Raw genomic sequence first — 16,127 nt, 5'->3', positions numbered from 1 at the left:
ACAATTGTGGATCGACCAGGTAAAGAAAATGTGGTTGCTGATTTCCTTTCTCGGATAAAAACTGATGATAATACTCCAGTAGATGATTCCTTTCCTGAGGAATACTTGTTTGCAGTATCTGCTCACTCACCATGGTATGCAGACATTGCCAATTATCTGGTTGTAGGGAAGCTACCATCTCACCTATCACATCAGGAGAGAAGAAAGATCATTCAACAAAGTGCTCGGTATAGCTGGATAAGTGGGTGTCTTTTTCATACAGGACTTGCTCAGGAAATCTGAAGATGCATTAAAGAAGATGAGGTTTATGATATATTGAAGGCTTGTCATGATGGCTCTTGTGGAGGGCATTTTGTTGATAAGAGAATAGCACATAAAGTTCTCAGAATGGGTTATTATTGGCCCTCACTTTTCAAGGATGCAAAGAAATATGTCATGGCCTGCGATAGTTGTCAGAGAATGGGCCAACCCAATCATAGAGATGAAATGCCACTGAACCCTCAGGTAATACTTGAACCCTTCGAAAGATGGGCTCTAGATTTTGTAGGCCCCATCAATCCTCCATCCAACCAAAGAGTTTATATATTGGTTTGTATAGATTATATGACTAAATGGGTGGAATCTAAGGCACTTATTAAAGCTAATGAAGAATCTATTTTAACCTTTTTATTTGAAGAAATCTTCGTTAGATTTGGAGTGCCTAGAGAACTAGTCATAGATGGAGGACCTCCTTTCAATTCTCATGGCTTTAAAGCTATGCTTCAAAAATATCATATCAATCATAAATGACTACACCTTACCACCCCCAAGCTAATGGTCAGGTGGAAAGTACAAATAAAGTCATAGAAGCTATTTTAATAAAAATAGTAAAGGAGAATATGAAGGATTGGTCTCAAAGACTGCCTGAGGCATTATGGGCTTACAAAACTACCTGGAGAAACACTACAGGTTTTTCACCCTATGAATTGGTTTATGGTAAAAGTGTTGTTTTTCTTGTGGAATTTAAAACTAAAACCTTAAGAACCGCTTTAGCTGTTAACCTTGACTTGACTGATGCACAGACACCTAGGTTGCAGCAGCTGCAGGAATTAGATGAAAAGAGGTTGGATGCCATCCACCAAATAACTATGATTCAACAACAAAGAACCAGGTGGCATGATAAAACTATTAAGCACAAGCAGTTCCAAAAAGGTAATTGGGCTCTATTGTATGATTCCCAGTTTGAAAATTTTCAAGGAAAATTACGAACAAGGTGGCTAGGACCTTACAAGATAGATACTATTTTTCCAAATGGTATAGTAAGGCTCCTAACAATTGATGGTTCTGGAACACCATTGTTAGTGAATGGGTATTGGCTCTATTTGTACCAAAAACCAATTTCTAAGGAGGATTTTAAGGCCACTTGCATGGCAGATTCACATTATATCTTTTTGGGGGAGCCTACTGCCCCTCATTTCATTTAATCTCTGCATTATATATTCTTGTATTATTATTAGATTAGATTACTTAACTAATAATCCCTATCAAGGGTTGCCATGTTACAATTTATTATTTTGCAGGTCTTAGATTCAGAGGCTGGCTGAAAGAAAAATTGCATTGCAAGCAGGATCAGGTTTCAGTTTGGGAAACATTGCCATTCCACGTCAATTCATAATCCACCCCTCATTCTACAATTCAGAAACATTTTCCTATTTTTCTTTAACATCAACATCTCTTTTTCCCATTGCTGAAACACCAATTTTTTATCTTTTTCCCATTGCTGAAACACCAATTTTTTCCCATTTTCCCCATTGCTAAAACACCAACTTTTCCCCATTTTCTCCATTGCTGAGACACCGATTTCTCCATTGTTGAAACACCAACCTTTTCCGTCTTTCATAAAAATCATCAATTTTCCCATTTTTCCATAATTGAGGCATCAATTCCTCTCAAAAATGACTAATACATATCACCTTTCATTGAGGGAATCAGCCATTCATCCTGATAATTATGTTCCTTCACTATTACCTCATGTGAATAGAGAAAGCCTTTCATATAAATACCCTCATATCTTACAACCCCTTTTCATAACCATTGGTGATCTATTAACGATGGGATTATACTTTCAACACAACAATCGAAGGTAAAACGTGAGGTATGCATGTTTATATGTAAATATTAAACTACAGTTAATGAGAAGATTCTGATATGATCGCCAAAATTGCCGTACATTTAAAACTTATCATTTTCGCCGCAGTTGGGGGGAATATCAAAATCTTGCAATCATTACCAGATATGCCAATCACTTTTGTTTTTAATACGACCGTGTCTCGTCACCCTGTCTCTGTCTTATTATGTCATAACCTCATTTGCAATATCTTACTCTGTCTCGGCTGCGGTAACTCGGCTCTGTATTGTTCATTTTACTGAACCGGTAGCTATGGGAGGTAACGTTGTTCAAAATGAACTAGGTTCAATGGCTCTATTGGAATTACACCCATAAGCATATCAATTTTTTTTTCAAGCAGGATGGGTGGACTATTTCCGAAGGCTCCAGGGATTTGATTTTCAACAAGTCTTGGAATTTGCACATAATTTAAAGGAAGGTTACTTTACTATTCAAGGAGTGCAAATTCCAGTAATAGAGGAGGATATAGCGTAGGTTTCACGATTACCATTCGATGGCATTCGTTGGTTCAGCCGTAAACACATCATTCTGAACGTACATCAAGATTTTCTTCCACCTGGAGAGCGGGTCGAACCTAAAGGCAGGGGTGTTGCACTTCATTCATTACCACCTCCATGGCTGAAGGTCGCAAAGTTTGTTAAGCACTACTTCACCTGTGAAGGACGTTACCAGGTAGTGTACCAGCATGACTTTGTGTTGTTGAATCATTTAAGACATGGTCGTTTATTAAATATGCCATACTATCTGCTTGGGTGTCTAAAGAATATGTCACATTATTCCACGAATGCAAAGTACCCACTCCTCTCCCTCACTCACCATTGTCTGGTTCAGCTTCTAATCCAGAGGGGCTGTGCCCTGCAGAATCCTCCTCCCCTTAACAACCCACCCCAGGAAGCTGTTGAATTTCCTCAACCAGCAGCTGAAAACCCCCAGGAAGTTGCTGAAGTTCCTCAACCAGTAGCTGACAATCCTCAGGAATCTGCTGAAATTTCTCAAACAGCAGCTAAAACTCCCCAATTAAATGCTGAAAATCCCTAGCCACCCATGACAATTAGTCCAATTGACCCCTCCATTGCATCAACCCCACCCCATAATTTACCTAAATCATCCACTCCCACTATCCATATCCCTAGTGATGATTCAGATGATGACATTTTCCTTGCTAAGCTGAAAATAAAAAGGCAAGAAAAGGTTGTGCCCCCATCAAAAAGATGAAGAAGGGCCTCAATTAAAGAAGCTATCACTTCTGATGACCCTCCTACCCCAGAGAAGGCTACCCATAAAATAAAAACTATTGTTCTTTCTGCTTCCTTACCTCGAAGATGAAGGAGGACGTCTTTTGGAGCAGCAACTGAGACCACCACCCCAAATTCCGCACCTATTATCCTAAAACCCCATACCCTACTAGGCCCCGAATTCTTACCTTCCTCACCCTCAGGTATCAAAATGAAAAATGTTCAGGATTTTGTGACATCATTCCTTTCAGAATACGTAGCTGCCCCACAAAAACCATCTGCTGATTTATCAAAAGTAGACACCCAAGACAATGTACAACATGTAGCTATCCCACAAGAACCAGCTACTGACTCAACAAGTGTTACACAAGAACCAACTGCTAAGGAACAAAATATAGATTACCTAGAGGTAGCTGCCCCACAAGAATCAGCTACTAGTCCAGCAGGTGCTACACAAGAACCACCTGCAGATGATCATGATCATGAAATAGATCAGGACGTAGTAGCTACTGACTTAGTAGGTGTTACACAAGAACCACTTGCTGATAAACAGAAAATAGGTAACCAACATGTAGCTATCCCACAAGAACTAGCTATTGACTCAGAAAGTGTCACACAAGGACCACCTGCTAATGACCATGACCAGAAAATAGACCAAGATGTAGCTGCTACTGACTCAGGAGTTGATACACAAGAACCACCTGCTGATGACAAAAATATAGATAACCAGGGTACTGCACAAACTGTAGCTATTACAGAAGAACTGGCCACTCAGTTGGTTGATATGAAAAATTCGCATGCCTAGGAAGATATAGCTATTACACAATTAGATGATGACCTGGCAGTTGTCACACAAGAACCACCTGTTAAGGATGCAAATAATGAAGTTGCCTCCAAACAACGATCCTTCCATCCACTTGAACCAGCTAGAGAAACTGCAACTGCTATAGAAGGCCCTATCACGTTATCCTCCCTTCAACAAGAAATTGAGTTTCTGAAATCTGAGATTGAAGTTTATAAGTAGGAGGTAATGATGGCAAGGGAAGCCTATGAAAGAGAACTTAATATGTACACCTTAGCTCAGGTAGCATCTACAGCTGAGAAAAGTGTGGAAAAGGATCGATACAATGAATACATGTGTAGCCAATGTGGTGATCTCTATTCTCGAGCTGGTTATAAGATAATCGAAGTCCCATGGCCTGGGTCCACTCCTGCATTTACTCCTGTTATAGTTAAAAAGGAACGCCCTACTGTTACATAAGAACCAGCAGGGCCTTCAAAGATTTCTAAAGAAGAAGTGAAACCGCAAGTTTCTCGGCCTACCCTGGTCATTAAAGCTGAAAATCCTGCACCAAATTCCGCAAAGATGGCGTTTACCCAGACTGAACCTTGATGTGCAAACTCTGTCTTCACTCAGACCCCAAGAATTCAAGAAATTAGGGATATATGGAAGAAAGAGTATGCTCTCTCACAAGAAAAGGCATTACAGGAACATAAATCATTATGGCAGAATCATGTATATAGAAATTGGGAAGTCTTGGAACAGTTCCATGCAGAGCATAAGGAAAATAAGGAGTTGAAAACTAGACTGTCTCTTATCTGTGAGTTAGTTCAAATACTTCTGGCCACCAGGAAACCCTCCTTTAACTATTCTATGTTTCTAGTAGAATGCCTAGCATTCCTCCAAGTGGAAGCAGTTAGAGATGGATGACCTCATGAGGTGTTTACACCTCAACAGTTTATTGAAACCTTTGCAAAAGAATCAGTCAGTGAACAGAATTTATTATGTGAATTCTATCTCCATAATGAAGCCATGCCGGAGGATAGAAAGCTTAATTTGATTCCTGTGGTTGGTGACAATCAAATTAGAGCCTTTGTCTCTTTCATTGCCAATTAGCTCACATGGAAAAACGCTTTCCTTTCAGTGACACATAACGAATAAAATCACCTTCTGTGGATCTGAGCTGGACCATAGAATGTTGTTGTTTTCATTTCTGAACATCATCGGGTTATAGGAGAACCAGGAATGACTAAGCATATCAGAGAATTGTAGGTAGCAATGTTAAAGGAGTGTTAACAGTATGTCAAAACCAAAGGATGTCTTGCCATAAAGGAAAACAATCTATTCTGGGAACATTTCCCTAAGGAGAGAAGGGAATACCATCCCTTTAACCCTCTTAATCTTCACGCAACAATTTCATGAATACATAATTACGTTAAATGTGTTCAAGAGTGTGGAAAAAAATGGTTGTGTTATCATTTTCATTTCCCGCTTCTCTGCTTACCAGTACAGCAATATAAGGCCTACTTCAAGGTCTCCAAAAAGGAGGAGCTTGCAGCATGGCAGAGATTACAGAGTGTCCAGGGCTTCAGAGATTCGGGTGATAGCACCTTCTATACTTACCGTATAAGTAATTTTCACTGTACATCCCAGTACTCTGATTCAGACTCAGAGTAAATGTTGCATGGGAACATGCAACTGCTTCAGTTGAGGGGGATGTTAGGACCTCATATTGTCCCTTTTTGACCATACATTTTTCCATGATATCATCCTTTTCAACCTATATTTAAAAGTCCTTGTTAGTGTTTTAACCTAATTATCCCAAAGGTATGTAATGATTCTTCTCATCACTATACGTTTAATTATTTAGCATATAATCACGATATCTTCATAGTTAACCTTTAAATTTTTAAGTGTTGAATAGTTAAAGAATGATGTACAGTCCACGTTGCTGAAACAGCCTAGAGTTTGCGAGACTATTTTTGTAGCTGCTGAAACAATAGAAATGGCACGCAAATATCGAAGCTGAAATAGTTGAGATTCGCATTCTAAATTTGACAGCAACAAAGGAACTAGACTGATCACTAAGGAAGCTGTTACACTAGATGTAATGCCTATAATCTAAAGATAGTATTACTGTAACAGAATTTTGTTGACGGGAAATTGATTTCCCTATTTAAGTATAATGGGTTAAAATAGAATTTATAATGTAAATCTTTTGTAATAGATGTCTCCTATTTATAAAGAGGAGACTTCTACATTAGAGGGGGAACAGACTGTGGAAAAGGCTCAATGGAAGGAACACGACTAGAATCCTTTTTGTAATATGACATATTGATGGATGAATAAAAATTTGTTCTGAACATCTGTTTCTAGTTCTTGTCTCTTGGGGAATCTTGTGAGAAGGACAAGGCCCACCTTCATCACAAGATTCACCAATTATATTTCTGCAAGTGTGTCAAGTGTTTCTATTATTCATGCCTTGTTAACAAGTACTGTTTGCTTAATATTTTTTATAATACCTTTGCTGAAACTCTGTTTCTTTCTCAGTTGATTATTGTATTATTTAAAGTTAATTCATTAGTGTTTCACTTGTGATTAAGTTACAGAGTGAATTTTCATGCTAAATAATCAGAGGCAGGTGCTAGAGATTCTCGCTTTGGGAATAGGGTCTTGATTCTCTGCTATAGCATAGCCATTGTTTTCCTTTGCACATTGATTCTTTTCTACTATATGACTCTTTGAGTGAAATTAAGCATTCTCTGATAGTTATCTGCAATAGAGTGTAATTTCTATAACACAGAGTGGAGCTTCAGTTTGTTAAAGTGAGGTGTGATTTTTTTGTACTACAAATTTTGTTGCTTTTAGAATTGAGTACATATAGTATGTAGTTTCCTTTGAAATAACAAGACTTCCCTGGGTTGAAAATTTATGTAGCACTTTGTTGTTTAAATCAATAAGCAATTAAAGTGACCAACAATGAGAAAGAAGCAGAGAGTACCAATCTCAGTCTTTCGCTTGGCTCCTTGCTTGTTTCCTTTCCCCTTTGACAGAATCATGCCATTGCTTCCTTACTTGTCCCACTTCAAAGAGCACCTGTAGAGTCACAACAGCACAATACCATCAAAGGATAGAGATCTATCGTTGTAAATAATATAGGATTAGATATATATTGACCATACAAATGCATATATCAACACAATATTTAGAGATACACAAGAATATGGAGCAAAAATCAAATAGTTTTATTGATAAAAGTGGTAGAAGAGAGGATTACAACCACTTGGTCTAACCTAGCACCATCCTCCCATCTTGAAAGCCCTCTTTGCCGCATACAAAGAAAGATCACCCAACAATGTCTTGAAGGAGAAACCAGCAGCACCTCTTTGCAAATTACCAAATTCCAACCTCTCGCCTCTGGATCTCTAAGATGAGGGATCCATATATAGATATTTGCAGATGTGTGAGTCAGCTCTGGGTTTTTGATTAGTGTCATTCCACTGATAGTTCTTGGTTCCACTTGGAGATTTCATTGATATCTTACTCATCCCTGGGCGAATTCTGAGAGGCAAGTGTCATATGAGAGTTTCTAGAATATTCCTTGATCAACCACTTAGCAAACTGTCTCTTCCATTTGTCTATTCTTGATCATCACACCCTATAGAAGGCGTTTTCAGTATGCATCACACCTCCCGTGTGTACAAGGTGAGATGCATCGCACCCTGGCCATGGAGCAGGTGAGATGATCCAGTTTTGAGCAATTCTGAGCAGTTTTTCGTGGAGAACTTCTGGGAGATGATGTAATCAGGTGACCTTGCTCCTTTACGGTATGAAACAATGCTTTTATGGACTTAGAAGCCCTTGGTTTATGGACATATGTCATTGGGGTTGCAATTCCCAAATATGTCTATAACAGTTTCCCCCTAAAGCATGAGGTCGTAAAACATTTTGATGTCAGGTGAAATGCTTTGTAATGAGGATCTGAGGTTTTTCAAACTGGAAGGTGACCTGTAATAAGATACAATACAATACATCATCTTCATAATATTTCCATGGTCTAGCTAAGGTGGGCATTCCCATGTTTAGCTTTATAAATTCATTTTCATGTACATAGGACAGACAACTATCTGTGGAGCAGACTGATGATTCTGGTAGAGTCATCATCCTATCATTTGGATGATTATCTGTGCAGTAATGATGTACATTTGATGTCTTCATTTTCCTGAATATATCGCAGCCCAGATGGATGAAACTAGATTTGGGGTCTTCAAAAATCATTCAATCTTCGCCAGAAATTACAAGTCGATCCATGTGAAAATATGTTCTGATGTCGAACATGGAAAGACATCGCCTGATTACCAGCGAATGATGTAAGTTGTTAACAAGTGCGAGAGGTATCACCAATGATGATGATGATTGTTGAGCCTCAAACCTGCACCTTCCTATACACCCTCTCAGCCTTCTTTTTCATCTCATTTCATCCACCAAGTTGATTAAATCATTGTATTTTAGTTTAAAAAAGAGCTTTTGACATGGATTTCTAACTACGCAGATGACTGTTGTTTGGTTTAGAGTTTTGTTCAGACAGCTGCGGAAGCTTCTCAGTTTCCGCAGCCGACACAGGTTTCCACAGCCGACCCAGGTTTCTGCAGCCAGCACAGGATTCCGCAGCCATTTTGTCAAACACCATGGTACAGGTGTCCTCTGAAGAAACGAGCCACATGGGCAAGTTACAGGAGTCAAGGACATGGAACGTGTCCCTCTAGATCATCCAGCACGCCCATAAAAGTCGCGGTCAAACAAGGGGAAAAAGATAGTCAACGGAAATGTTCAGCGGTGGCACGGCTCTGCGTAGCTCTGTTTTTTAGCACGTGAAGCTACGTGGCACAATCCTTAGCCACGAAGACATCCTGGTAGCGTGAATCCAACAGCCATACCTCTCAGATTTAATAAACATGATGACAGTTACCTAGATCCGGGCTGAAGAGGATTTATGTGTCTTTGGCAGCGTGGTTAATAGCGTAGATTTAGTTAATTTGTTTAGCTTTCTTTCCTTATAAAAAACACATCCATGAACGCTGTAAAATTTAATCTCTTGCAATGTATTTCGAAGTTGCTGTATTTCCTCACTGCACTTTTACGTTGCTGTTTAATATATGAGAAGACTGGTTTAAACTTAAGCTTGTAGCTGTTTGTTGAATCGGCTGAAGTGGCAGAGGGCCCCTGCTCACTAAAGCCTTGTACAGTTGTCCTTTAACTCTTGCATTACTTTTTTTCCCTGTTCATGTATATTAGCTATACAGTTTTCATTTAAATGTTGCGTTTTATTTCATCATGTATATTAGCTGTACATAACAAAGCTTTTTGATTTCTGTTGATTTACATTTTCATTGCTGCTCTTTTATGGTTACAACTGATCAATGTTTTCTGCAGGTTTTCTTAGGCAGCCCGGGGCAATTTTTCACATTTTCTTTTTATAACTATTGGCATACGAGATCATCTTGTCTTTGTCGGTGATTCTTGTTTTCTGAAGTTTGATTTCCAGTACTATCATTTCCTTAAGTTGTACATTTATTTTCTGCTCTTAGATATCATGCTATTAATCTATTAGCGGTTTCTTTCTATAATCAAATAACTTTATTAGGAACCAGAATATCACTCATTATAGCTTGTTTTAGTTTTCTTTAGATCTCACATTGCTTGACTTGTTCATGATTGTTTCTCACAGGGTAAATTAAGCTGAAAGGCAAAAGGTCAAGAGAGTTAAAGTAGTGTGATTAGTTTCTTTTATGCAGATTAACTTCTTTTAGATTTCACATTGCTTAACATTTCATGATATCTTTTCACAAGGAAGATTGAGTTGAAGAGTTGAAATAGTGTGGATTAGTTGTTCTTACTTTTAATTGAATTTAGTGTAGATTTCACTTTCATTTTCATTCAACAACAAAGATACTGGGCCGATGTCATTAGTTCATTGTTTGATGTCTTTATTTCTTTTTAAGAATTGATTTCATTGCAGTTATTTTAAAGCTTTCTTTCTTTTAAGTTTTGAAAAACCACTTAGAGATCACCATAATCATCCATATTTCACTTGCTTTATCACCTTTTCATCATCTTACATTAGGGAAAGATAAATCCAAAAACAAACTTAAAAAACTAAAAACGACAAAAGACTAAGGAAATGGTTATCTAGTACATATAATACACTTCACTTCGTCAGTTTACGAACCCCGGGTTGACATTTTAAAGTAGCAATTTAGACCTCACTAAATTGACCAAACATTTTGGCGCCATTGCCAGGGAAGTGAAATTAGGTAGCCGAATTCTTAAAAAAAAAAAAAAGATATAATAACAAAAAAATTTCAAGGAAGGAAAATTAATAACCTCTCAAAGTATGCTCTCCTCTTGCACCTAGAGTGATCTGGAGGATTAGAAAAGAGAAAGTTATTGGTTTAATAGCTTCTTAAGTATGCTTTCTTCTTGCACCTAGAGTGACCTGGAAGATCAGAAAAGGAATTATTACCCTGACTTGAAGAAAAAATAAAAATGATGTGCATAGAGCAAGAGATTCTAGGGGAAGGTTTTTAGCTAGGGCTAAGAGTTCGATTTTTACAAGTCCATCCACTTCAAGGGATAGAAAAGAGACATCTTCATCATCTCCAACCCACACTCCTAGTCCTAGGGTCCCTAGAATTCAAGAAGCAGTAGTTGACTCACCCACACCATCTATCGAGTCTGAATTAGGAAGAGACCCTTTCCTTCCTTCCACAAGAGGACAAATTGTAATTGAAGAAGTAGAACCACCTGAGGAAGAAGAGGGAGGAATTCCTCCTCGTTCACCATTAATAGAGGAACCAGAGGACTCTGAAGTCTCTAGGGAAACTATCATGACAGAGGAACGAGTAAACGGATTTGGTAGAGGTAGAGGAGGTGGAGGAGGAAATAATGGAGAAGGTAGAGGTAACATTGGGGGAAATACAGATGGAGATAACTCATTTGGGTTTCCTATAGTTGATGAAGACTCTTGAGCAACCATGAAAAACATCTCACCATCTGTCCTCCCAAACTTTCATGGGATAAGAAATGAGGACCCTGAAACATTTCTATTTGAGTTTGAGGTCGTGTGTCGAACTTATGATTATTTGGAAGACTCTCAAAAACTCAAACTTTTTCCTTCAACATTGAAAGGAGCAGCTTTGAAATGGTTCATGGGGTTACTCCCTCAATCCATTAGGTCTTGGAATGACATGAAACAAAAATTTTTGGATAGGAACCTATTGTGGTCACCAACAACCCCCCTCTTTGTTTGATATTAGTAATAACATCAAGCAAAGGGGGACCCTTAACCAAAAAATCCAAAAAATATTTTTGTTTGAAAAATCTTTTGTATGAACTCCCTAAAAGCTATATCGCATCACAAAGGAAAAAGGAGCGCTTTCCCAAAGTGCATAAACACACCAAGGAAGAGCGACGCGAGAAATCATCGCATCGCGTGCATTAAAGGCACTCAAAAGGGGAAAACCTAAAGAACAGCCGACGGCCGATATGCGACGTCGCACATCGCAATGTTGCATAAGCAGCACAAAGTGACAAAGCGAAAAACCTTGCGACCTTGCGATATTGCGATATGCGATCTGCGACCATGCAAAGCTGCGACCTGCGATCTATGGTGTGCGACAAATGAGACTATCAATCGCTGCGATGCCACCTATTTACCTCGCAATCTTCGATGCTGCGATGCAAATCGCAGAATCCAATCGTCGCAGGCATTCCTCGGCATGATCTGGGAGCCTAAAGTTAGGCGCGCACCTTACGGGAAATTAATGATTGTCCCAAGATGATTATGTTGCGTTTTTCGAAGAGTCAAGTCATAATCGGTGACATGATTATGCATTCATTAGAACTTAATTGGTTTCATGTAAATCTTTTCTTCTGTCTCTTTTCATTTACGTGAACTATAAGTCAGCAACTGATATAAATCTATATGCAGGAAACATCTAAGGAAAAGCGCCAGAACTAGAAGAAAAGAGAGGAGATGACGTCGCAGATGGATACCGCATACAGCACGACCGCGGATCCCAGAATATCACTCAACAAATGCTTATGGAAATAGGCTATCTAGGACTCAGAGTCAAAGGCGCACAAAAGCAAAACGTTTATGAAAGATCCTGAGTCCCAAATTGGGTAAAGCAAAAAGAAAAACGCTTAAGGGGAAAGACGTCTCAGAAAAGCCTGGAACAAAGAATGGAAACAAGTTTCAATTGAGAAAATCATTCAGGCAACAAAATCCCCAGCTCATTGAGTCATTCGCACGGCCGGAAACCGAAATAGCAACAACACAATCAGTTTGAAAGAAATCTGAGTTGTACTAAGTATACACGCCGTGAAGACACTCCTCCAGAAGAACACTTTCAAAAATATCTTCTAGTTTGTCAGAAAGAGGTGCCAGCTCTTGTTATTTCTAATTTTCAACCTTGAACAAAAGGAAAGGACAAGCAACCGACTCTTTCACGGCGAACAGCGCATCGCTTACAGCACTAAGGAGCAGATACAGGAATGGTTAGAAATTAGATTCAGTTTTTAGAAATAAATTTGTTTTAGTAAAAGGGCGGTCATTTGAAGCTGTTCCCTAAATTTGTGTAATTAAAATTAGCCGGTTAGTAGTATTTAACCCTTCTCGTTGCATTGGAGAAGGGTCTGGAAATTTGTCAAAAAACTTGTCCTCAGAACATGCACTTCTGCACCCTCGGAGGGGGTTTTTGATGAATGGACGGATCAAGATTTATTTATGTTTACATTTTAATATCTGCTACTGATGTTGCACTTCTGTACTCTTAGTAGGCATTAGAAGTAAGTAGAAATATATCATTATTGCTTTAGGTCTGTGAGTATAAAGTCAGTCATAAATGGTACTTTTATCTCTTGACGAGTTTCTGCTTGCATTCTTAGAGTAATATACAACTGATGTTGTTTATATGTTAACGTATGAATGAGTGGACTACCATTTGGCACTTCTGTATGGTGGAGTCATTGATTTATGCTTAATACATGAATAACTGATTATGCGATATGCTGTTCACAACCATTTTGTTTAACTTCTTGTGCAGGATGGTTCATCTAAATTAATTTATATTCTCATGATAGTTGAATAATCTTCATTACCAATTATTGTGTGAAATCTTTCTAGATCGCATAATGGAAAAATTTCTATCCCGGGTTAGCGTAGATTAGATGTGTTGTTCTTGATAGATTAAAGTAGTATAAAGTTTAGTCTCAGAGTTTAGAACTAGATTAGCTTATAAATAATTCCATATTTTCATTATCTAATCTTACACACACACACATCACCGAACTCTACACACACACACCCCCTTAGAACGGGAAGTTGGTCCCGTTATCCCCAGTCGGACCCGCTACACCAAACGGGCACGGAGCCGCCAACCAGGTTCCCGACCGGGTGGGTATCCCCCTTGTTGTTGACCCGATTTAAGAGCCCTCGACATATTTGGTGCTAGAAGGAGGGCACAAACTATGAATGGCACCTAAAGAAATATCAAAATACCATTCTGAGAGTAATACGCCCTCATCAACTCCCTCGACTTCTCCAACACGGTTAAACCCGGAATTTGAAGTCGCTCGAGTACCTACCACTGCTACATATTCGAACATATCAGACCAATCTATCATTGATCCCCCTGAAATTCGAACTTTGATTCGTAAACTCCAGGGATTCTCTATTTTTAACCAGAAGTCTGATAAATATAAAAGCAGTGTGACTTCGCAGTATAACCCTGCTCATCCCCTTACCAGATCAAAGAGTGAAAAATTTGGCATACAACCAAGTGAACTCCCTCTCCCCACCAGGAAAAGAGCAAGGAAAACACCACCAGAGTCTGACAGTCAGACTCCTTCATCCACTTCGTCCATATCAACTCCCTCACCGCGAAGTCAACCACCCACTCTTTCATTCCAACTCACTCACCCATCTTCTACAAACCTTCCTCCTCAAACATCAAAGATATTAATATCTTTATCTTCTCAGCATCAGGGATCATCTTCTGCACTTCCATTAACTAGCAGTGCAACAATGGCCCAGTCTCCATGGAACAATCCTGGGGCGGTTTTAATGCCTCCACCCCTGAGCCCTATACCGGCCCATCCTAAGAAATGGCTGCCTAAATTCAATCCGGAAGCAAGAATGCTAGCCGAGGAACATATCAATAATTTCATGCTTTCCGTTAATCTCAACGGAGTCACTAACGAAGACGCTGTTGTCCGGCTTTTCCCTTATACAATGCAAGGAACAGCCGGGTGATGGTACTTTTCGTTACCTTCCGGATCCATCACAAGCTGGGACATTTTTCAAAGTTAGTTCCTCACCAAGTTTGGTGATGACAGATCCACGGCGAGATTGATCAATGACCTATCTAATCTTAAGGCTGAGGCTAGAGAACCCATTAAAGATTTTAACTTAAGGTTCAATAAGATCCTCAACAAAATCCCCGCTGCCTCACAACCCAGCGAGGAAGTAAGATGTGAATGGTACATCGTGGTATTACCTCCAAACTTGGCTATCTTCGTAGATAGGGCAAACAAGACCACCATAGTTGACAACTTGACAGAAGCGTTAGCAGCGGAAAAATGCGTGGTAGCCCTAGAAAAGGGATCCGCTATAGAAGAACACAAATCTAAGAAGATCTCTTTCAAAGAAGACACCAAGAAGAAGCAAACGAAAGATCCTTTCGATTTGGAAGGATTACAAAAAGTGTTGAAAGCCATGTCAAATTAGATGATTGATATTAAGAAACAAGTAGCAGAGACTTCTTCGAGAAAGCCCTTTAGGACTTTTAAAAGAAACCCTCCCATGGAGGTAAGACCACCTAGTGTTGTCTCAAACGATGAATCTGAAGAAGACGAAGAAGAAGAGAATACCACTGAAGGGCAGACTGACGAGGAAGAGGTCGTAGAACTACAAGGAATGTGGGACTTCATCCTCCCACAAGAAGAGGATCAAGAAGCATTTCCTGTTAGCACGAGAAGCAGAAATCAACTTGATCCTCCCCTAACTACCCCAAAACAAAAGGGCGCAAGCCCTACAAAAGAAAAGGTCGCAACAAAAAGGACAACTTCTAAAGCGACCCGGATTAGCCCAGTCCAATCTGATCAAACGCCTCCATCAAGAACACTAATAATGTCAGATGAAATGGAGTATAACATCATTGATGACATGAAGAAGACTAGGGCTAATATCAGTCTGTACGAATTGAGTAAATTGAAACACCAGCAGAAAATAATGATGAAATAATTACATGCTGTGCCTACTACATCTTTACCTACAGCTGTAGCTTCCCACAATTTGGGAAGGCCTCCAACCAACACGATCCATAAAATCGATCCAAATGACATCGCCTTGATTGGAGGAAGATCAAGATCTCATACTCCTCCCTTTCTTCTCACATATGAAATCTTCAACAAAAGCGTGCACAATTGCTTGGTCGATTCTGGTGCTTCAACGAACATTTTACCCAGGTCAATATGTGCCAAATTGAATGTGCAACCTCAAAAATCCGCAGTACGTATAGTTCAACTTGATCGATCCCAAGTCGAAGTGATTGGTGAACTCAATCAGGTGACCATAAGATTGTCGTCCAACCCAAAAGTGTGTCAAGTTATCGACATTCTAGTAGCTGATATCCCTGAATTCTATGGTTTGATTCTTAGAAGGGATTGGTCGGAAAAACTCCACGGATATTTTTCAACCAATTGGTTGCACATGTGGTTACCATACAATGGTAAACCAAATCAGATAAAGGTTGAACGAGAATTGCACCAAAAACACATAGTGACAGAACTGGAAGGAGAAAATGAGGCCATAACGTACAATAGCAGCATTGTAGGCAATTACGCAATAGATTCTTTCCTAGGTAATTTCAATGCTCATATT

The sequence above is a fragment of the Pinus tabuliformis genome, chromosome 1_2, assembly GCF_031772625.1.
Source record: "Pinus tabuliformis cultivar Carrire ecotype Pingquan chromosome 1_2, CPIR1, whole genome shotgun sequence".
Taxonomy (NCBI): Eukaryota; Viridiplantae; Streptophyta; class Pinopsida; order Pinales; family Pinaceae; genus Pinus; species Pinus tabuliformis.
Note: the sequence above shows the minus strand (reverse complement) of the source record.